This window comes from Lepidothrix coronata, unplaced genomic scaffold (genome assembly GCF_001604755.1).
Source record: "Lepidothrix coronata isolate B3197 unplaced genomic scaffold, Lepidothrix_coronata-1.0 Scaffold3, whole genome shotgun sequence".
Classification (NCBI taxonomy): domain Eukaryota; kingdom Metazoa; phylum Chordata; class Aves; order Passeriformes; family Pipridae; genus Lepidothrix; species Lepidothrix coronata.
The window spans coordinates 8,953,874-8,976,560 of NW_016690183.1; the positions used below are offsets into that span (position 1 = coordinate 8,953,874).

Consider the following 22,687-nt stretch of genomic DNA (forward strand, 5'->3'; position numbering starts at 1 on the left):
TTTAATTTAAATAAACCATACTAAAGAGTTCTGACATGTTAATTCAAATTTGAAATGAAGCTCTGGTACTTCAGCAGCTTTTTATAACAAGTAAATTCAGTGTTTTTAGAGGATATCTTACTTTGGATTACAACTGAAATTAGGCCACATTCTTTACTTCCTCTCTACCTCCAATAAATGTTGCAGAAATGGTACAATGGGATTAAAGTAAACTGTGGGGTTTTGTTTTGGTTGTCTATGCTGAATTTTGTACTGTGCAACTGAAAAAAACATTTTTTTGTTTGTCAGAGTTTTGAGTATGGATGACTTCTTGGCTCAAATATTCTAATAATAACAGAAGATTCTGAGATCAGAAGCAAGTTCTTCACTTGACATTTTCAAGTTGCCTGCTTTGGTTTTAGCGTGTTTCCTAAAATATGCGGTCTTTTTTTAGCGAATATTTACTTGCTTAAACTTAGTTAATATAATCTTATTAAATCTGGTTAGGGTTTCTACTACATACTGCATAAATTAAACCTTCATTCTGGTGATGATTTATTGCTCTGGGTTGCAAAGCTAGTAGAAGTTATCAAACTACAAAGGAAGTGTACTATACCTTAATAAGATACATTTTTTTTTTACAAGTTTGGACTATAATTATACTTAAAATCAGGCTAAGTTTTAATCTCATTTGCTTTTCAACCTGGTTGGTTTGTAGCACTTTTCAGTTCAGCCTTGTTTCCTCCCCTTGTTTGAAGGCTTGTTTGCAGTACAAAAGTAGAATTAGCTCATTCTTCTGTGGATGCAATGATTAAAATACTGCGCATTATCACTATCGTAGGTAGCTCAAGGTGAATGAAATGGAATTGACTGTTTTGCATGGTGAGTGTCTGATTTTGAATTAAAGTGTTTGAATTCTCCTTGTCACAAATGGTAGGCTGCATGTCTTGGCTCACAATAAATCATCAGTATTTTTGATAAGAATGCTAAGGGCTTTTATCCCAAAGGACCTTTTCCATTCTTGCCTTTGCAACCTTTCATGCAAAAAATCTCTTCAGATCTCGTGAAAAGGTCTCATTTTGCTGATGCAAACTTTGTTATTAAAGAGACTCTTCTGTCCAACTTCCACCTTTTTTCCTTCTGTGTTCAGTCTTATTTAAATAAGTTTTGAAACATATGGTGTTTAGCTTCCTCACATGAGCAACCATGTGATTTTTCTACTCTTACCATTATGAATTTTGAATTCTGTTGAGAGATAGCTTGTCAGTAACATGAAATGTCATTGCCAGTACAAAGATGTATATCTTTCTGTAATTTGGAAAGTAAGTGGAGCTTTGCTTGTTCTGCCAGTGCTGGTTATTGATGACTACAGGTGTTAGGAATTGATAGTGTAAGTCTACCAAAGGATAGGCCATTTGTAGGTGTCCCATGTTTAGGCACAATTATGATTTGAGCAAATGTGCAGATGCACTATTATAAGGGCAATGCCACTGTATAGCCTTGATGGTTGAAGAATATTCAAGTACTCTGATTTGGAGCAATCTCTCTCGTCATACCATAAATCATAAATGCTCTGACAAGGATATCTCGTTGCTTGGTGTGTAGGTGTAAAGAGTATTGTACTCTGTCATATAAAACTTCTAGCACTTGACACTTAAAATGCCTGTTTGTTGTGAACTAGGTATGTTAGAAAGGAAAGTAATTAAAGAAAGGGTTGTTTAAATGTTTTCTTCAAAAGGACCCTAACTTTTTGTTGTTGCTGAATTACAGATAAGTTACAAACAGTTCTTTCATTAAAGAGCTACTTAGGGACTTCTAAAAAAATTAAGGATTTGGATTTTTGTTGATTATGATTTCCTTTCACTGTTAAAATAGGGATAACCTAGATGAATTAGCAGGTGAATTACAGCAAAACAGACAATTAGTAGATGCATTAAAAAGGAAAGGTCTAGAAAGAACAAAAATTTTTTTCATTGCCCATTGAAAACCAAAGACGTGCCAGAAAAAAACCCAACCACATACTATCAGATTATTAAAAAGAAAAAAAGGAAGGGGATTTGAAGGGTGTTGTGGGCTTTTTCATTTTCTACCTATTTTCATTCATTAAAAGTGACAGAGCTTTAAATACAAAATATTTCTGTTTGATAAAGAAAAGAGTTTTTTTCAGACAGCGTAAATGGCAAACTAGAACATGCTGATTTTAAAGTGTTTTGATATGTCTGCTCGGTTTCATAGTATTTCTTCTTCCTTTCTGTGTTTCCATTTGCAACCATAATTTTGCTTCTGACTGGGTTGTGGCTGGTTAAGGCAGAGCTCTGGCTTTGATTGGAAGAGTTGCATTGTCCAAGTTTCTGTCTTTCTTGATGTGCCTTGCTTTTTAAAATATCAAAGTAACACAACCATTTGTAGGTTGGCACTCTTGATCTTATGATATTCTTTGATTAATTCTTAGCTCTTACTCTTAATAGTCCCAGTGGCCTCTCACTTTCTGAAACTCCCATATGGATTTCATCAAAGCAAAACAAACATTTGCTAACCTTAAATAAATACGTAAAACTATTGACTCTTATGGACCGCAGAGATTTATGGACCTATCAAAGTACATTTATTAAGTCATTTTCTTATGACTGTAAAGTATTTCCACTGAGGTTCTCCTGTTTTGTTGATTCATATCATATGTTTCTTTCACTAAAATGTCTCTACTTCTCTTTGCTCCTTAATCAGTTCTGTGTCTTTGTTTTCTATTCTAGTTAAAGTCCATATTTCATTGTTTATTTTATTATAATTCTCCCCACACCCTTCTTCCTCAACACCTCTACTCTCATCTGATCCACTTCTGGTGATTATTTTGCTGATAAGCACTTTAAGGACTAAATTTAAAACAAACACTGTTTCCATTTTGAGTTTCATCTGTAACTATGTTTGCATTGGACTTCCATTCTGTATTTAAACACCAGTGTATTGTTTTGTGGTGATTTTTTTACCTTTTTTTTTTTTTCCAACAGTATCCTAGGAATCACTTTCCACATGTTTTCTTTGTGGACTGTGAACACTGCTGGTTTTATTAATTAGATTTTCGCACAGAGATCATGGAACAAAGCAAACAATTTCATATTCATCTTGCTCATGCTTCCTCTAACATTTTTTAAATTCTTTCAACATTGCTTCTTTCATACTGTCAGTTTTCACCATTATGTAAAAAAGCAAGCATAAAAAGCCAATGGATTTTCATGCTTGACAAATGCAGTGCCTAATAAGGAAAAAATCAGCTGATATTATGGTATTAAAGCATCATGTGGGAAAATTAAAAGTAGAATATTTTTAGAAAAATAAGTAATCTTAAAATTACAATAATTTAAGGGGTTTTTTTTTCCTCTTTGATCATGTAAATTAGTTGCTACTAAATACTGACTAACTTGTATGAAAGTTGAGCTTTACCAACATTTCCATGAAAAAGTTTTATCTTTCCTCGGCTTGAACAAGCAGTACCGCTAGAGGGAGCTTTTACCGATCATATATATGTGTGTGCTGTCGAGGGCAAAAAGGATGAAAACTAGTTTTTACAGCTGCCTGTAATGAACCATGAGCACACAACACAGATAAATTACCATTGAGTTATGTCTTTTTGAAATTTTATTTTTGATTTATGTAAGCTAATGAGTTGGGGAGAAAGTTCTGTCGTTTATACAGTACAGTAAGTTCTTGTAGTTTTTGATAAAGTGGTTTTTTTTCTCTCTCTTGCAGTCTTACCTTTTTTCCTTTTACCTGTTATGTGACTTTTATAATTCTTGTTGTAAGATTTCTAGTTGATAATACTAGAAATTATCTAGTTGATAATCCATATTAACCTTTTTCCATATCTTGCAAGAGGCAAAGTTTTTCATTTTCTTGTGATTTTTAGTTCTCGCTTTTTTAGAAAATTGTCATGGTGAAACTCAACCATCTGTCTTGGGAGTCTTGAGCCCTTCAGGTCCTCTAAGGTCAACAGGACAATCTTGGGGCTTAATTCTGTCATAACTATGAGGAAAAATTGTCCAGCTGGGAACTCTGTTGCAGATGAACTCACTTGCAAGTATGTCTTAGTGGTCTCTTCTGTGTCCTGTCCACAGAGAACATGAATTTTAATGCCTAGTTGATTTGAGTTTTGTGGTTTTCTAATACAAATGATATCAGCAGATATTTTATCATACCAGGTATACCTGGAAGCAATGTACTTAACTGCCTAGGATAGTTAGTTACTATTTGGAAGTTTTAACTTTGTTGATATTATCCAGCCTGTATGGACAGACATTTTTACATCTAACTTCTCTCACTTATTCACTGATTTGCTTTTGCTCTGCTTGAATGGGTACTAGCTCTGATAAACCCACGTCTTTATTGTGTTGAAACCAGATAGTGATTTCACAAAGGTTAATAAATATGAATTATTTAATGCTTCTAAACTTAGAGGCTACAATTGTATTAATGGCAATATTCTGAGCTAATTAGTTCAACTATTGTTGTTTTTTTCCTGCTTACACCTGATCTGCCTTCTATTTTTCCTTACATAAAAATGATTTTCCTTTTATCCAAAGGCAAGTATAACAACCTCTCATAAAGACTAACCAGAACTGAAAACAAGGATAGTGAACTAATTGCTATGTAATCATGCTTGAAAACTGCAATATTGGCACTAGGCTCAAATCTGCTCTCATTACACTTGTTCAGATAAACTGCTGTCTTCCCCTGAAGTCAATTATGAGTCTTTGATATTGCAGTCACAATTTGATGCTCTTCGTGCCCATCTTTCAGTATGGCTGCAGAGAGAGCACTTTTCCAAACATACAGCATTCCCATTCATAAACTTAGTCTGGAAGCTGCCAGCAATCAATCTGGCTCTTCTACTACAGGGAAATATCTACAAGTATTTTCCTTGTGCAGTCACTGAATGGGTGGTGTGTTTCTGTGAGGCACCTGTTGAGGCAAAACATTTTCTCTTGATAAAATGAAAGCATAAAAGTTGGACAGTCTCATGTTTATTGTAAGTTGGAATTTCTGTGTGAAATGCTGCACGAAATCTGTGTCTTGGTCAATACACTATCACATTTGATCACAGAAGGAAATTGATTGTTGAAGACTGATTTACCTTAGTTGAAATTGCAATTCCAAGCTCTAATTTTTTCTAGTAAAACTATGTGCAGCCAGCACTATCACTCTAAAGACCGTAGATAATAATAATGTCTCTTTATACATTTATATATTTAAATTATTTTATGAAGAATACGTGACCGTTCCCCCTAAACCCAAGTGCACATGGACACCTACAAGGAACAGTGAGTTCTCCCCGTTACACTAAAAAATTTTTCTTATTTTATATGGGGATAGCAAAAAAAATGGGCACTTTGATGGCAAAACTTGTTACTGGGCTTTTAAAATATGTTTACCCAACAGCTCCCAGAACTCTTCAGGAAATGTTTCTACCCATTTCAAGTTCAGAACAAATTTTGAAGAGAGATGACCTGAGCATGGTGTAACTGTTGGGTCCTTCTGCTGTCTTGTTATTCTGGAAGAAGAATGCACTGTATTCTTGGCATTCATTCTAAGGTTGCAATTAGTTTCTGATGTATCATGCAATTATTGCCACTGTTTCTGTGGTAAAAAATGGGAGCATAGGTTTCATGAATATGAACCTGTGACCTAGAAATTATATTTAATATGTCATACCATACATATTGCTCCCTGGTAAACATTTTCTTTCCTAAAGATTAAAGGAATGCTAAATGCATTTTCAGGTGAGTAGATCAGATTTTGCAAGTGATGCCTAGATTTGGTTTTTCTGAGCCTTCTTGCTGCCTATGCTGAAATGCATTATGTTTCTTACTTAAATGATTTGAACACATGTATTTTTCGATTATCAATGTTAAAAAAGAAGTATTCATGTGATATTAGCTGAGAAATAACTAGAATTCAAGAAATGTATTTCAGAAAGAGCTGGCCCAGAGGGTAGTAAACTAACAGATTGACAACTGTATTTTAATATCATATTAGAAATAGTGGAACAGATAACACTTGACAAATTTTTGTGCTACCACGATGCAAAACCTTTTTCAGGGCATATGAATTGAGAATAATGTAAAATAAAATGTATCAGTATATTTTAGATGTCTGGTTTTATTTGAGGAAAAAGGTATTTTTTGTTTTAAACACCTCTAACAGGGAATTAGTAACTGGAGCAGTAAAACTTACCTACACTCAGAATTTCACAAATGATTTGACATTTGCAGCAGAGAACTCTGTTAATTAATGTAGATTTGAGGTCAGGATAATGCAATAGTCGGACAATACCTTCTTTCATTCTGTAAATAATACAAAATACTTTTATATCAACTATTCAGACATGACCACACTGTGTTCTCTTATTTGAAATGAGGTATCACTACGTTCCTTAGTTACTTAGGAAGGATTTTTCTCTAAATTTTTGCTTGTGTAAAGTTCTATCAGTCCTGAAGTTCGGTCTTCTGCTATTTTGCTGATACTCTTTTTTCATCTGTTCTTGATAATACTACATGTGAGAACACTAAGCATAAGGACTAAGTCCTCATTTATGATTTTTGAGCTTAAAATATTACATTATGGGCCTAAAAATTGAAATTAATTTTGGAATTTTTGCATAAGTTATGCCACAATTTCATGTCCCTTGGGCAACATATGAAAACAAACTTGAGAATAACTATATTCCTTTTCATAAATGAGTATTATGTGTGGCTACCATATTTATAGTAACACAACATCAGTGTTCCTTTTTTATGTGTTTTTTGAGTTGATATTTTTTCCTTATTTGAATGCAAACCATCCTAAGATGTTCATAAGATGGACCATAAAATGCACTGCAAGTTTTACTTAAATGTTTATTGCAAACCTCATTTTTCTGTATAATAACAGAAATGGAAGAGAAAACCGCAAACTTTTGCTTATAAAAATGAAAATCAGAATTATGCTGTCCAATTTGGGATCCTCTTTATTTTTCTTCTCAATATTTTACTTGGACATGTATACAGGATTAAAAGCACCTATGTGCATGTGCTTCCAGTGTATTTTGCCAGCCAAACTGAAAGAAGATGCATGGATGCTGGAAAAGGCTCATTAATCAAACAGATGTAGTTTCAGTAATTATGAAATCTCCCTATTAAGCAGAAGCAGTAAGTCATTAAAATATCTTCACTGTCCTTTTGGCTAAGATCAAGCATAGAATATCTTCTCATTAGGATAATGGATTTCAATAAAATGATATTCCATCACTCTCCATAAGGAATCAAAATGAAACTTTTTGGTTAACTGAAATCACTTAATCATTCATTTCATCTTCCTCCAATCTTGTTCATTCATTTGTAAGAGAAAATTAATTCTTCAGAAAATCAGTCTACTATCCTGGCAAACTGCGTTGAGTATAAAAGTTAACTTTGTAAATTAAATTAAGGGTGACTTAATGAAATTAATCCCGAAAATAAAGTGAACAGAAGCAATAAGTACTTGATTTTATTGGTTTTTTTTTTTTTAAATTCAGGAAGCTATTAATAGATACAAATTCAGGGGTTTTTTTAAATTTCAGGAGCATTTTTTGAGAAAAACTGGAGGTTAATGACATAAATCAGTTTAACCTTTTTTCATTGTCTTTTTAATTTGAATTTAATTTATACTGATTATTTCCTATTTGTTTTCAATATCTTTTCACTTTGTTTTTCTGTGAACTAAAGATCTTAATTATAGATTATTAGACATATCATTTATGGATTCAGAAGTGGAAGAGAAAAAATAAGCTTGAAAGGCAGTACTTTATTTGACATATGATCTTATAAATTTTATTATAGCAGATTTTCCTTATCCTGACTAGTTGTTCTTCATTCATAGTTGGATGGTGATCTTTATTTTACTACTTCTTACCCTGAATTATTCTGTGTAATCTACTCATCTTTAAAAGGACAAGGCACAGTGTCTTCAGTGCATTTGAGGTTTGATGAAAAATTTCAAATCCTGTTAGAGGTCCAAATATAAGCCAAATTACCTCTCTGTTTATGATGATTGACAACACAATATGTTTAAAGTTTCCTGCACACTTTTGAATATGTAGATGTGAAGATAAATCATACTGCTTTGATCAACGTGTGTTGTTGCTGCTGATGCATGTATGCCAGGAGTGGCAATTTGAAGTGGTTGCTTGAGATGCAGAACAGTGTGTGAATTTGGGATAGTTATCATACTTAGTATGAAAAGTTCACACTACAAGTTGCCACAGAAATTAATAGCGAATCCTCCAATTCAGCCATTGGTTTTGGCAAATGGTGTTGGATACTGAATTTGCAGCCCTAGCTCAAATTGAAAGACTTGCTGTCTAAAAGCAGGCAAATTAAAAGATGTTCATAGTGTCCTGGTGCTGTCTTTCCTTTCCTGTCAGAGGACTTAGGCAGCTCTTCTGTTCTCATTAGAGGAGAACTGAGCTAAGCTCAAATCTTGTCAGTGTTCTTTGTTTACTGAAAGAACAGCAAAATTGTGTTCACTTAGTATCTTTTCCCATATCTTTTATAGAGAAGGAACAATGTCTGAATCATAGAATTATTGAATGGTTTGGGTTGGAAGGGACCTTAATGATCATCTAGCTCCAACCTCTCTGCCATGGACAGGGACACCTTCCATTAGATCCACGTGTTTCATTTCAGTGGGACCTCAAGAGACTGTGTCAAGGACAGATGAAAGCTAGACCTTCACAACTTTTTTCTGGGAGTGAATATTATACTGAGAATGGGGAGTTAAAACTTGAAGCTTTTTACTTCATGTTTTAGCTATGTAGAATTCAACTTACAAATTGGGTTGGTCTTCTTTAATTGTCCTCAAATGGATCTGTAAAAACAAAAACCCGAAAACAAAACAAAAAACCCCAAACATTTACAGCTTTTACACTATATTCAGTCAACTTTTTTTGTGTGAACTTGTGTGGTGTCTTTCACAAGCAATGCAGACAGCTCTCTGATATCTGATTAGCAGTGTAGTGAGTTAACCCTGGCCAGCTGGGGAGAAAATAAGATGAAGATGGTTGTGGGTCAAGATAAAGACAAGGAGATCACTTGCTAATTGCCTCATGGGCAAAACATTTGTGACTGGGGAAAATGAATTTATTTTACTACCAATTAAAATATGTGCAAAATAAATGCAAAATACCAAACCAAACAGTGTAAAACATCTCCCCGATTTCAACCCCTTTTTTTTTTCCCAATGCTTAACTTCACTCTTTCACTCCTGACCCCTTTAACTCCCCTTTGAGCACCACAGGGAGGTGGGGAATGGGGGCTGTTGATCTCTCTGCTCCTCCTGGCCTCTCACTCCATTCCCCTGCTCCAACATGGGCTCTTCTTCATAGGCCACAGCTCCCTTGGGTAAAACCCATGTGCTCCAGTGAGGGCTCTCCAGAGGAATCTGGTGGCTGGAGCCCTTCCTGCCCCTCTTCCTGCTCTCCCCTTGGGGCTTGCAGGGCCATTTCTCACCCTTTTCACCTCATCCTTCACATCTGGGCAGTGTTCTGCCAGTGTTTTTCTGGCCACAGAGGCAGCAGGCCCCTGCCAAGACCTGGGCAACTGCAGCTGGTACCACTCTAAAGTCCTATAGGTGCATTTGCCATATATATGTGTGTATACAGACTTTTAAATATATTTACAGGAGACATCCTTCACTTTGAACATAATAGGAGTTCGTTATCCAGACAAAGGTAGTAAACTGTAATGTTAGGAACTTAATATTCAACTATCTGATTCAAATCGAAGAGAATGGGCTATAATTGTTACACCTTCATTTTTCAGATGTGCTAATTTAACTGTACTGTGTTCTTTGGATGACATGTTAAACATGTAGTAATAATAAGGTTTTACCAAGCATAATTATCAAGTACTCTTGGCCTTAAAAATGCCTCAGTTGTACCCGTGCATGATAATAAGGATACAATAATAGACGATGCTGTTGTCAATGCTATTTGCATTTGATAATTAGAAAAACCCAACAATTTATATTCAAAAATGCTATGTGAACAGCAGGATAAGCTGGACAGCTAAGGCTGTTGTAAAACATATTGGCTTGGATTTCCATAGAACATTAAAATAAAACAGGTTTGGAAATAACACTTCAGCCATTGTAATGACACTTGCTGGGGTTTTTTTTGCTTAAAAAAAAAAAGCAAAATAAAGCCAAGCCCTTTGGGATCATATGAACCTACCTGGAATTGTAATAGCTAGTCTTCACAATGAAAGGGGATACTGGTCACTAACCCTATACTTGATTAGCCCTTTAAAAATTGTTTTGATCCACAATAAGTTCAGAACTGGTTTTCATACTTGGCATTTTTTTTTCTCTTCTTTTTCTAACCAAAGCTTTCTTCTGCTTGTCCCAGTAATGCACCAGATGAGCATTAGTAAGATATAAGCTGTTTTACTACAGATGGCAAAAAGCAAGTGAATTTTGCCTGGGGCAATGCAAAGGCTGGATGTAGGAGAAGTGCTGCACCATCTTTCCATTAATTCTTTTCAATCTTTGCTAGTATGACAGAACTGTTGAGATCTGAATCATCAACACTGATTAATACAGGCAGTCCATGTCGTTTGACTTGCACCTTATAGTCTGGTCAGAAATGATTTTTCATTTAAGTAGCTCTTTGGAAATGTTGATACAGTCTGAGTTTTTTGAACAGGACAACACAGACACACTTTTGCTTTAGAGGGTGGAGGGGCAGGGAAAGAAGAAAAAAATATTTAATCATGGTGTACTTGATAAATTTTAGGAATCTAAAACAGGTTCCTAAGGTGCATCACTTGTGGTTTTCTTAGGGCAGAGAAGCTTATGAGAGAGCCTTTTCCCACAACAGTACTGCTTCAAGAGAGGAAACACAACCAGAAAGTCTAAACTGAGCATGGATCTCAAAATATTTGGTCTTTCTATGTATCTTGTGTTTATCTCAATGTTTTATTTAACATCATGACTTGCTCAGGTATTCTGTGAAATATTAGTGGATCTTGTTGTGCCTTTTTGATTAGGTGTCGTCCTATTAACACAAAATCTAGACACCACTATATAATGATTGCTTATCATATTTTTCTCCCTTATGTCGCGTTCGAGCAAAATGATAAAAATCTTCATGCATGCTAGATGTGTAACTACTTTTTCCTCCTTAAAAATGAAAGAAAAAGTACCAAATAAGAAGTAGAACACATGGTAACTTGCTTTGTAAAATTCTAACTACAGCTGAGTCCCACGTCATTCATTAATATTCCTTCTTTTTAAAAAAATCTGAACTATTCTAAAATTTGAATATGTATTTTCCTGATAAGTGCAGTGGTTTATGCATTTGAACCATACTTAAAGTTATCTGCTCGTGCAGTAGTTGATATTACTTCTCATGCTAAGGATTAATAAAAGCTGACATAGGCTTTTTTTGCGTTGCAACTTCATTCCCTTTTAAAAAAAAAAACATAGAAGGACCTGCAACACTCCAAATCTGTATCTCCTCATAATAATTTTATATAAATATATCTTGACCCACCCCTCCAAGATTTTATTGTCTCAACTGAATGTAGAACTAACATCTAGAGTTTGAGCACACCACGTTATCTGGAATTAAAAACTGATTGGCATCTCAAAAATGGAGATTGCACTTCTGACTGATTTCTCACTTTAGCTATCCTCAGTTAGAAAAGACTTGACCTATCATTCATACACATTTTTAAAAATGTTTGCAGTTTTCTTCTGATAAGATTAAATCACTTAGTTGAAATATTGACTTTACTCTGAAGATTTACTCCTTCTATAAAACCAGGAATCTAAGCAGACTGGTGAGGAGTTTGCTTGTGATGTCAGTTGCCCTGCCCTGTGTCAGAAAAGGAGTCCTCTAAATACTGTACAGCTGTGAGTCAAACATTCTCATCTGTCTGACTTGTAAGTCTATCATAAAGAAAAATGCTCTATTCATCTTCAGATATGCAAATTTATGCAAATATTTTTGTTTGTATCATAGAAGTGTGATATCTTCTTTAGCCTCTAGGGAAAAAAGTAAGGATTCTATCTTTAATTATTAAATGCTAGGTACTTCAGACCTTGGGGAATAAAAAATCCACAAAATGTGTGTTCTATGGAACTACTGTCCTGAGCTGACTTGTACACTTAAGGATGCTGAACACTTACTGGAATCAACTTGCAGATTTTTGTACCAGTATATGAAAATACTTGTTAGCCTGCTCTGATTTACATATGATTTTTTCAAGGTATTAGTGTAAGAGATTTGGGCCTCTAGTGCCAAAATTCACAGCTGTGTTCCACAGTTGGTTTGAGTTTATGAGAGAATACTGTGTCTCACAGGTTGGTTGTAGCACAGCTTGCTCTGTGATAAAGAGATAAGTTCAGAAATCTAAACTATGTTCGCATTTTTATATTATCAAATGTTCTTCAGATTCTTTTGTTGTTTTTCCTTTCCTAGCCACAGTTCTGTTCATCAAAATTCACATGAGATTTTTGCCCTATAAAACTCCAAAAAGATATCACCATAATTTGGAAGCTTATCTTCTGGTTTTGGAAAATCTAATCAAGGCCAACATGATCTTAAACATATGCCACATATACCCTACATTAATGCAAGCACAAAAATATTTCTTTCACCTGCAAAAATACCTTTTCAGGATGTTTCCTTGGTGCTTTTGTCAATGTATTATGATGATTTATTTTTTGTGGCCACTTGATACTTTGAGAAAGAGTGCTCTTTACCAAAAGAGTTCGCAAAATGCAATCAGAGCTAATCCTCCCATGCATCACTGAGAGGAACTGAGAAAGCATTCCTTTTATACTTAGTTGGAGGGGAAAATAAAGCTTTAAGTAGAAGAGGCAAGAAACACCTTATTTGTCTTTTCCTCTCAGGAAAAAAAGTAGTCTGTCAGTATAATATGGTTAAATTCATAGATCACACTCCTTTTGGTTTTTGCTTCTGTCATCACTTCTAACAGCAGGCAACTGATAAGCAGCTTCTGCTATAAATGACATATCTGTTTTCTCCAAAGGGGATATGAAGGTAAGCAACAATGCACAAACATGGAATTAATAATGCCTTTGAATAAAACCCCGAGTTTAAGCTTAAGTGATGTTTACTTTCTGCTGTGCAAATTAAGAAATGATGTTTTGCTGCTTTTTGCATTCCCTGTTAGTTTCTATTTTTTTCTCATCTAACCAAATGTGGGATGTCTGGATCCCTTTCCCCACCCACAGCGTGGGGGAGCCCAGTTCTAGTTCCATCTCCATCTGAAGAACCATTCCGACGTCTTGAGGGGCAGGGGAAGGGAACTCCAGCGCAGGGTTTTTCAGGCCCCGAGCCTGGAGGGGAGAGGTGCCCTCCCCTCCCCCCAGCACCCACGTGGCCCCATGGCAGGCACAGAGACAGCACACCGGCGTGGAGAGGAGGCAAGAGAGAGTTTATTGTTGGGGATGTTACATTTATAGGGTTTAGGGGGATTCACAGGGTAACCAATTAGAAGTCTCAAGGGGCTTACAGAACACCCAATCACAGGAAGGGGTTAACAAGGTCCAATGGGGACACCTCAGGACACCTTTCCCAGGACATTCCTGCATGGGAGATAACCTGTCGTGGGGGGTGTTGGGAAGAAGAAACACGTGTTTGCAAAGAGACCACAAAAGGCCATTTTAAGACATGTTTAAACAAGTTTCTCATCAGATTTAGTGCTACAGGGATGTGCTTTCTTTCCTTCATGGCATTAAATATTTTGTCTGCCTGTTAGAAACAGTTTCCTCCCTAGCCATTATAGGGAAAGTGTAGATTTCTAGTATGGCCTTCAGACAGAAATCTGCAGCTTTTGCTCTGAATTAACTTTTTTATGAGACTTTTGTCAAGCATCTCAAACAATAGTAGGTAGGTAGATAACATCATGAGATAATAAAATATTTTGAACCTTCATTTTGTGAAACACTTAAATATTCTTTCTACACACCAAGTTTAAAAGATCTCTTTTTTCTGTACCTATATTACATTGTTTTGAGAATTAACATTTGGGTTTGGTGAGTATGCTTTTATGTTGAAGTGTCCAGCAATTTTAAAGTTCCTCATTGGTTGTTTTGATATTGCTTAAGTTAGGTAAAACCTAGATTAACATCCCTAAACTCAGAACAATTATGTTGATATAAAACTTGTAAAAGTAAAGAGACCATTAAAATAAGTAGCACTATGAGGAAAAAATTACATATTATGTTTTTGTTAAAGATAAAACTTAAATTTAGAGATGGAAGCCTGCTAAAGCAATGATGAAAAATTAAGCTGACTGATAAAAATCTTCAGAAAACTATTTGTTATGCATTAGTGTTTTATCTCTAGGTCCTGAAAAACTAACAAAAAAAACCCCACAAAAACAAACAATCCCCCTCCCCAAAAGAACCCAAACAAAACCAACCCCCCACCTAATAAACAAAAGATAATTGTTGATGTAAAGTTAACTGAGGAAGAACATAGGCTAGGTAATTTGCAAGTGTATTTTAATTTAAGTAAGACCTGACAAGAGAAATTGTGAAGAATTCCAGTATTCTTTTCCTTTATCATTGTGGGTTTCTCTGCTCTCTGCTCTAAAATTTTGTGTCATGACTCCAGGCTTCTCCATACTTAGATAAGTACCAGCCTGTGAAAAATCACACCTACCTGTAAAGATACTGAAGGTGAAGCTCAGTTTGCTGTAAAATCCTTCAAAATGCTCAGGTACTTTCAGCAGTGAAAAGGTGAAGTAGTATATTTGCGTGTCAGAAGGTTAAATACTGCAGAGGCACCTGAGGATTGGATATGCAAAAATATGGAAATATTAATGAGTTTTACTTTGCATAGGATTGATAGTCTATTATTGCTTATGCACTAAAGACAGTTTAATGAAAGTCAGAAAACCAGACTGACTGACTTTTAATTGTTCCTGGTGCCATTGACCTGAGTAGTTGAGGTTTTTTCCAAATGAACAAAAAAGATGGCAGGTTTCTCCTACAATTCTGAGTTTCATAGCATGCAAAACACTTTACAAATGTGTTCATAGAAGACACAGTAGCAAGGGTGGGAACATTTGTCAAATTGTCAATGGACTATGGGAGGTTCTGCAGACTCTAAAGTAAAGCAAAAGCAATCTAGATAAGATGTTGTTTTCAACTGATGCAAAAACTTCCTGTCTACTCTCTTCTGATAAAAAAACCAAAACCAAACCACAAACAACAGTCAGCACCAGTTGCCTTAGTAACCTTACTTAGACACTACAAAAAGAATATATTTTTTAAATAATTTAAAATGGCATTCTACTAAACAATAAAATAAGCCACACATTTAATTATGTGTTCCTTTCCAAATATAAAATACTGAAGAAAATATCTATTTTCATAAATGCAGAATTTAAATAATAACAATTTTCAGAAAAGTTGAATTACACAAGTTTTGGGTACAGTTTTCTATTTTTCCTTTGTAAAATGTTGAAATTTTGATAAATTTTAATTTCAAGAGGCTGCTTAATTAAAAAAAAAATCCTAATGTCCCTGGGTAAATTGCAGATCACAGTTAGTAATGATGTTTATTTTAAACCTTTTCTCATTTCAATGGTTAAAGACAGAAGTACAGAGAGTACTGTGGATTACGTTGTCACTTGATGACGGCAATGTATCCAGAAATGTTTGATAGTAGTCATATAGTACATTGCACATCTATGAAATTGTTTTTATATTTTATTCCAGGAGTGCTTAAAAAAGTTTTATTAAAAATTCCTCAAGCTAAGAGAGTCTTCTTATTTATTAGTAATCTGGTTCTTGGATTGAATAGGACACTAATTTATAGGAGTCAAAACATGTAGCCATACCATGATCTTTCAGATTAATAAGTCACTGGCTACTCTAAAAACTGGTTAAGAGGTATCAGAAATAAAGTTCAGGTAAGAACTTTAGGTTCAGGTAAGATTCAGGAAAATCTTGTAAGTATGGTCTGTCTCTGGGCATGCAAATGTACTTCTCGAAATGGCCCTGGTAACATATTCAGAGACAAATTCCTGAATCAGAACTGGAACAAAGAAACAGGCCTGTTCTCTGTTGTGAGCAAAGTAACTGCCATAAAGTAGCATTTCCTAAGACTTGCTCTTTTCCTTATAGAGATCTAGAGAAAGGCTTGAAATAAACCTCAAAACAAGTAATTTTAATCACTAAGCATTGTGTGAAGACCACCTTGAAGGAGAGGCAAAAATAGCTGCTACATTTTGAGCAACACTGTATTATGGTAGGCAACTTGAAGTGGAATATGAAGCATCCCAGGCGATCAATATGAGCCACTCTAATCTTTAAGATTACAGCTAAGATCTAGGGATACAGAAAATCTTCAGTGACACTTGGGCTTGTTTGCCTATGAAGCTGAATGTGAACTTGGCTCTCTAGCAGTCTGTCAAGACTGTCCTGTGAAATGTCAGTTGTGGGGAAGGAGCAGACTTCTGCAATATGGAGAAGAGGTGGGACAGAAGAGGGTGAAAAATCAAGCTTCTACTCTACCAATCACCATCCCTATCTAGTAGATAAAGACATCCAAGGAACATGCTGAGGAGTACAGTCAGATTTTTATCTTGAGAGGGAAGTAGCATTATATGGTGGATTTTCTTTAAACTGTCTTCCAAGCCAAGAAAAAGACAATAGAACATGCATAAGGCAAAAGGTTGGTTGGTTGAACCACCTCAAGTGTAAAAAGAAGGCTTGTACATTTGGCTAATACTTCCTTGCCAGGTGTATTTCCTTTCCCCATAAGAGAAGAAGGTCTTTGATAAACTTCTCACTGATTCCTTGCTGACATAAGAATCTGGAACATAAGCTATATCCTCCCTGGATTTTTCCAGCCATTGCCCTGAGTGTTGTTTTCATTAGTGGCCCTTCTGGGAACTTAGAAAAGGACATCTCCAGCAGAGTTCCTGTCATTCATGATCTGAAGTTTGGATAGAGGTGTATCCTACTGAGCAACAGGCTTGTGGCACAGGGCCAAGGTTGCATTTCTTGTCATTGAAATTAACCTGTGACAGGCCATCCTCAATAACACCTGCTTCTAAGTTCGATTTTTAAAGGGGTTTTCATTGACAATGAGCTGCTTTGAGGTATCTCCCACTTTTTGGTTAGCATCATTTTAAAAGTTCATTTGAAACACTGCGTGAAATGTTCTAGCAACTTATGCTTATTTATTCCTACTCTTTGGGGGGACACAGTCTTGTGAATTAAACGATGGATTCTAGCATTCATTTCGGATTATAAAACCTGCCTATGTAATATGAAAAGTAAGGCTGTCTCAGCATACTAAAACACTACAATTCAAACCAGCCATATTAATATTCCTGTTGGTTGTCATTGGAGATATGCCAATTCCCATATGTATTTATCCACATTCTAGAGTGCCCTTGCAATCTCATGACTGCTTTTCAGAAGTGCTTGGTGGCTTATTCTTTCTCCTCAGCACGCTACAAAGAAATTACATATTCAATTTGAGGAGCCAAATGTGTTTAGGATAACTAACATTTAGCACACAGTACAAATTAAACCCAGATGATATGATTGTATCCCTTGCTCCCCAACATTTATATTAGAATTCATATTTAAAACAGGAGTCTTTTGCATTACAAGTAAAGATTAAAATAGCTTTTAACTTTTTTCCCCCTATACTTGATAGGCATTCTTGTATAATTAATGAGGTGGATATACTGTTAATAGTTAAGTTTTAGTGGTTTGTATTTTAAATATATTTAAAACATATTTAAATATGTATAGTGTAAAAGAGAAATGGTTAAGACTTTTTGTTAGAAAGCCAGGGCTTTCTATATTTCTTAGCTAAGATATTTTTTCAATGCTACTACAGATTGACTCATCTATTTCATATTCTGCTAGCAATTCATTGCGGCTACCTTGGAATCAGAACACAATATTGATATTGCAGTCATTTGCCCTTTTGACTCTAATTTGATCAGCTTTCAAGTTCTTAATTTCTGACATACACATATGGAGCTTTATTTTAGTAAAGTTGTTATTGGTGGCACATCTTAGAACTATCCTCACAAAATTATTATCCTAGATTATCATTTCGTATGAAATTTTGACTGAAGATTTTAAAGCAGGTGGGGTGAGTTTGTGGATTTGAGGCTTGGGTTTTTTTACAGTTATATTGCTCAGTGCATGCTGGACCAAAATGATGTAAAAGCCTTTGTTATTCAAATGCTTACTTAATAAGTCATGATCACTTATATGTGATGAAATCTATCAGTATCCAAGTATTTTTCTTTTTTAGGACCACTGTTGCACAGGTCTCGTTTTACTTTGCTGACATAATCTTTGCAAGTGCTTCTGAGAGATCCTCTGATGTAGCTTCAAATTATTAATAAAAACCACCTGTGACTATAAATGTATAATGTTCCCATTTCTTAATATTTTTAGATATATAGTTGTTTATATGCATTCAAACCTACTGCTAGATACAACTGCAGATTGTCTTTTTCATCTACTCAGACTGCTTTGATAAGAGATGTCAGCAGCTTTACAGGTGACCTGTTTATTGATCAGGATGCTAGGGATTTGAACAGACTTCTGTGCAGTGAAGCATCGAGGTTTTTTACTCTGCTTTGCCCATCAAAAATCACTGAAGTTGCTGGTATAGTGAGGATTAAGCTTTAACAACCTATGGGGTTAAAAAGAGAGTTTGTGTGTATATGGTCTGCTTTGTGCTACAATCAACATCTGTCCTTTCAAAAATCATGGTCTATATTCCCCAAATAGTTCATGGACTAACTAAGTGGGAATTAAAGCAATTGCAGGCAAAGTAGGAGACAGCCCGTTTTTAGTTTATCCAGATGGTTAGACTATAAAAATAAGCTATAAATAGACTGTAAAACAGGAAAGGGCACATATCCCTTTCCTGGTTTGGTTGAGCATGAACACCAGAAATATGAGAGGCTGCACTTGAAAGGACAAGAGATCCATCTCACTTGCTACCTGGTTTCCAACAGCTGGGTACCTGAGAAAACATGTAAGAACAGAGCAAGCCACAGCACTCTTTTGCTTCAATGATCATTAAGTCTTGAGGAGTTAACAGATTGTGGATTGCAGATGTTTCGCGTTTGTATTTAATGACATTAGGTGACCTTCCTTCCATTGATCTAATTACTTGTATCTCAAGGAAACTTGTTTCTGTTGGACATATACTGGTATTTCCCTCTCAATAGAGAAGTCAGAGTAGCAAATGTCATCATACCTATGACAAAGCTAGCAGCTCCTTTGATCTAAACAGAATAGGGTGGAGGGGAATTGTCTTTTTGCTTCAAAAAGTTAACATTTAAATGGACCTAAGCTGGCTGGGATGTTAATATATCACTGAGAAAAATGGTATAGAGGGGAGTTTATTTCTTTGCTGCTACGATGCTGACAGGAAAGTGTACTCTGTAATTGATTAACAGGGCACAGTGCATTGACTTATATGGGAAAGCTATTACATCTCAGTAACAGGAAGGTATATATGATTCTGGTTTTAGTAAGTAAAAAATTGGATTCCACAGGAAATAACTAAAACTGCTGAAAGAACCAAAGGTTCCCAAGGATTTTTTTTCTCTTAAATCTGTAGCATAACAGTATTTCATGTTCTGAAGGAAGTTTAAAGAGTGCAATATATTTAGTGCAGCTTTTATATAGGGCTAGAAATATTAGCTTATGTAAGCAGTCTTCTAACTTTTGTTCTGTTGCACCTAAAGTCATGAGTTATTAAAGAGATGTAATATCTTTTTTAAGTCTATTCATTTGAAATATAATCCTTCCCTATAATTCGTACACATTTATGGTGGATTTCCTATATTTTTTAAGCCTAAATGAGCAGGCAAGATTGGGAGGTTTACTGTTTTTAAAAAATGAGAAAGTGGGAATGGGGTTTGTGGTGTTTTTTATTTTTTTTTTTTTGTATGGTTGGTTGGTTTGTTTTGTTTGGTTTGGTTTGGTTTTTTTTAAACTTATTAGTTGGTGTCCCAAACAGGCATAGGAAAGGATAACAGTTCTAAAAAGTAGTGAAGGAAAACTATATCAATTATGTCTTGTTTTTTTCTAGCTCCCACCCCAATATTGTTGATCCCAACCAAATTAAGAAATCAGATGGTTCAGATTTAATACTGCAAAAGCACATGTACACCATATTAAATATATTCACAACTGTCTGCAAAAATTGTGACCACAGTGGCAAATACAGAGTGATACTCCCTGTGGGATTTTTATATATATATATATATATATATATATATATATATTTAACTAAGTAAAACTTCTCTGCTGTATTTTTTCGAATCCAAGAGTATGAGTTAGTGCAAGGTAGGCCATACAGGGGAATGATGATTTAGAAACTAGTACTCTTTCAAAAAATGTTTTTTCATATTTCTTTTGCGTGTCTTCTATAGTAACACCAATATAAAAGCTGTCAAATTAAAATTCAGTAGCTACTGGACTCAGAAAAAGGTTAGAAGTTCTGATGAGCTTCCACTATTTGAAGAGGTTTCTTTCAGCTGTCTTGTTGTTCTTGAGCATATTGCCTAAAATCCATCTTTATTTTTGTTGCAGATATTAAGGTTTTGCTTACATTTAAAAAAAAACTTTTAAAAAGTTTATTTGTTATGATTTATGATAGCTATTTTCTTTCTTTATTTTCTTTTATACTCTTATTTTTATTTTCTTTTATTTTCTAGAATATAGTGAACAATAGCTTCCCCTTCTATTAAGTTATAAATTAAATTGCATAAATAGCATCCATTTTTTGTATCGAAGTCTTTTTAATATTTTTCCATGAGGATGCAGACTTTTCCCCTCACCCCAGTTTGAAGCTATGGGTGGCAGAAAATTGTATAAACCTAACAATGTTGTTTAAAAAAATATACTGAAAAACCCCTAGGAAACTGAACAAAGCTACACGTTCAACCTTAGCTCTCATTACTGATAAGAATATGTTTTTTTCCTTTAAATATCATGCAATAAAAGCACAGGAAAATATTACAAAGAGATTTTGTTGGGTATTTTTAAAATCTTCTGATTATATGTTGTTTTGCTTATAAATGTTTCATTCCATTTTTACCTAGACAATAGGACTAACGATAAATGCCTTTAAGTCTCAAGCTAGGTGGCACTAAGTGACATGACAGCACAAGAAGTTTGCTGTCAGTTTTTAAGCTGAAAACATATTTTTACGAATTACAGAAAATAGACTGAAGATAAAGAAATACTTGAGAAAAACTTTGTCAAATAGTTCTGTATTTCTGTGATTATGATGTCAAGGACAAAAATTGGCAATTAGGGCAATCTGCTGCTCACTTCTATTCTTGAGCTCTAACTTTTTACTACTTTGACTGAAATAATAGCAACCTGGCACCCAGGATCTTAAAACGTAGGCTTTTGCTCCCATATCCCTGCTCCTAGGGAGAGGTGTGTGCAACCCTGGTGTGTTGCTTGAGTGGTGTGATGTGAGGAACACCTGGCTCAGGCTTCTGACCAGGTGTACTGTCTGGCCACAGCCAAAGCAGAGGGAGAAGGGATTTGATCTTTCTGTTTTGTGGTATAAACAACGTTTGAAACCATTTATCTAACCTTGTCAAACTTCCATCATTAAATAATGTGGTAGTGAACTTAAAAGTCTCTGGAATTGTCCTTTAATTCAGTGCAGAGTAGATGCCCTTTACTCATGCTTGTGCTTGTATAAATTCTACTTTTCCCCATAACGTTTTTTACTTCAGAGGTTTGTAAAAGAAACTTATTTATTTTGTTAAATGTCAAAGTACTGACTCCTGAATTAATGTTCTTCTGCATTTATGTTCTTCAGTTTCTATTACTGTGAAAGTAATTTTATTTTTTATTACATGAGACTGCACGTTTTAAGTGAATGTCATTGTAAATTACTTGATTAACTCACATCCCTTTTTTCCTCATAAAGTTCTTCTTTAGAAGGTATGATTATTTTGACCTTCACATGATCCAGTCCAGCCAAATCACCGGTTTGTTATTGTTTCAAAACTGTGTGTTGTGGCTGGTCACTAAATATGCTCCTTATGTGTATTTAGACCTGTGATGGTCTAGACCACCTATGGTGATCTAACATTTTCTAGATACATAAATTGAGGGTGTTTCCACTTGCAATAGAGCTTGTGCTGCAATGCATGTGTTTAAAAAGATTAGTCAAGCTTACTGGTGTAGGCTACGGCTTTTTTTAGTTGTACCTGTAAAGTAAGTTAGTAATTTAAGCTACGTATTTCTCCCATCTGTTGAAATGCCTTACAAAAACTAGAACAAAGGATAGTACATTAATTAAATATTTGAAAAATCCAAACCCATATCTCTACATTCTAAGTTATATCATACAACAACAGGAGATTTTTTAAAAACTTTTTTCTTCATTAGAAAACCAAAGACTGATTTTGGTTTTTTACATCTTACATGCTAATACCAAGTTAATCTTCTTTATAACTGAGTAAAATGGAAGCAAAATGTTCAAATGCATTATAGAGATTAGTTAGTATAGTTTTTTTTCCGTGAATCTGTTGTATGTGATAATTCATAGAGATTCATTAGTGTCCCCTAATTTATTTTCTTTTTTTTAAATATCAATTTGTCAGCACTTCTATTACATAAATGAAAATTTGTATCTTATCTA

The 22,687-nt window shown here is 34.8% G+C and overlaps 1 protein-coding gene across 1 annotated transcript in view; it reads left to right on the forward strand.

The window, feature by feature from the left end:
* The window catches only part of CNTNAP2 (contactin associated protein-like 2), a 1,033,702-nt gene that overhangs the window by 301,416 nt on the left and 709,599 nt on the right, over positions 1-22,687 (forward strand). The gene's annotated exons all lie outside the window — the stretch shown is intronic.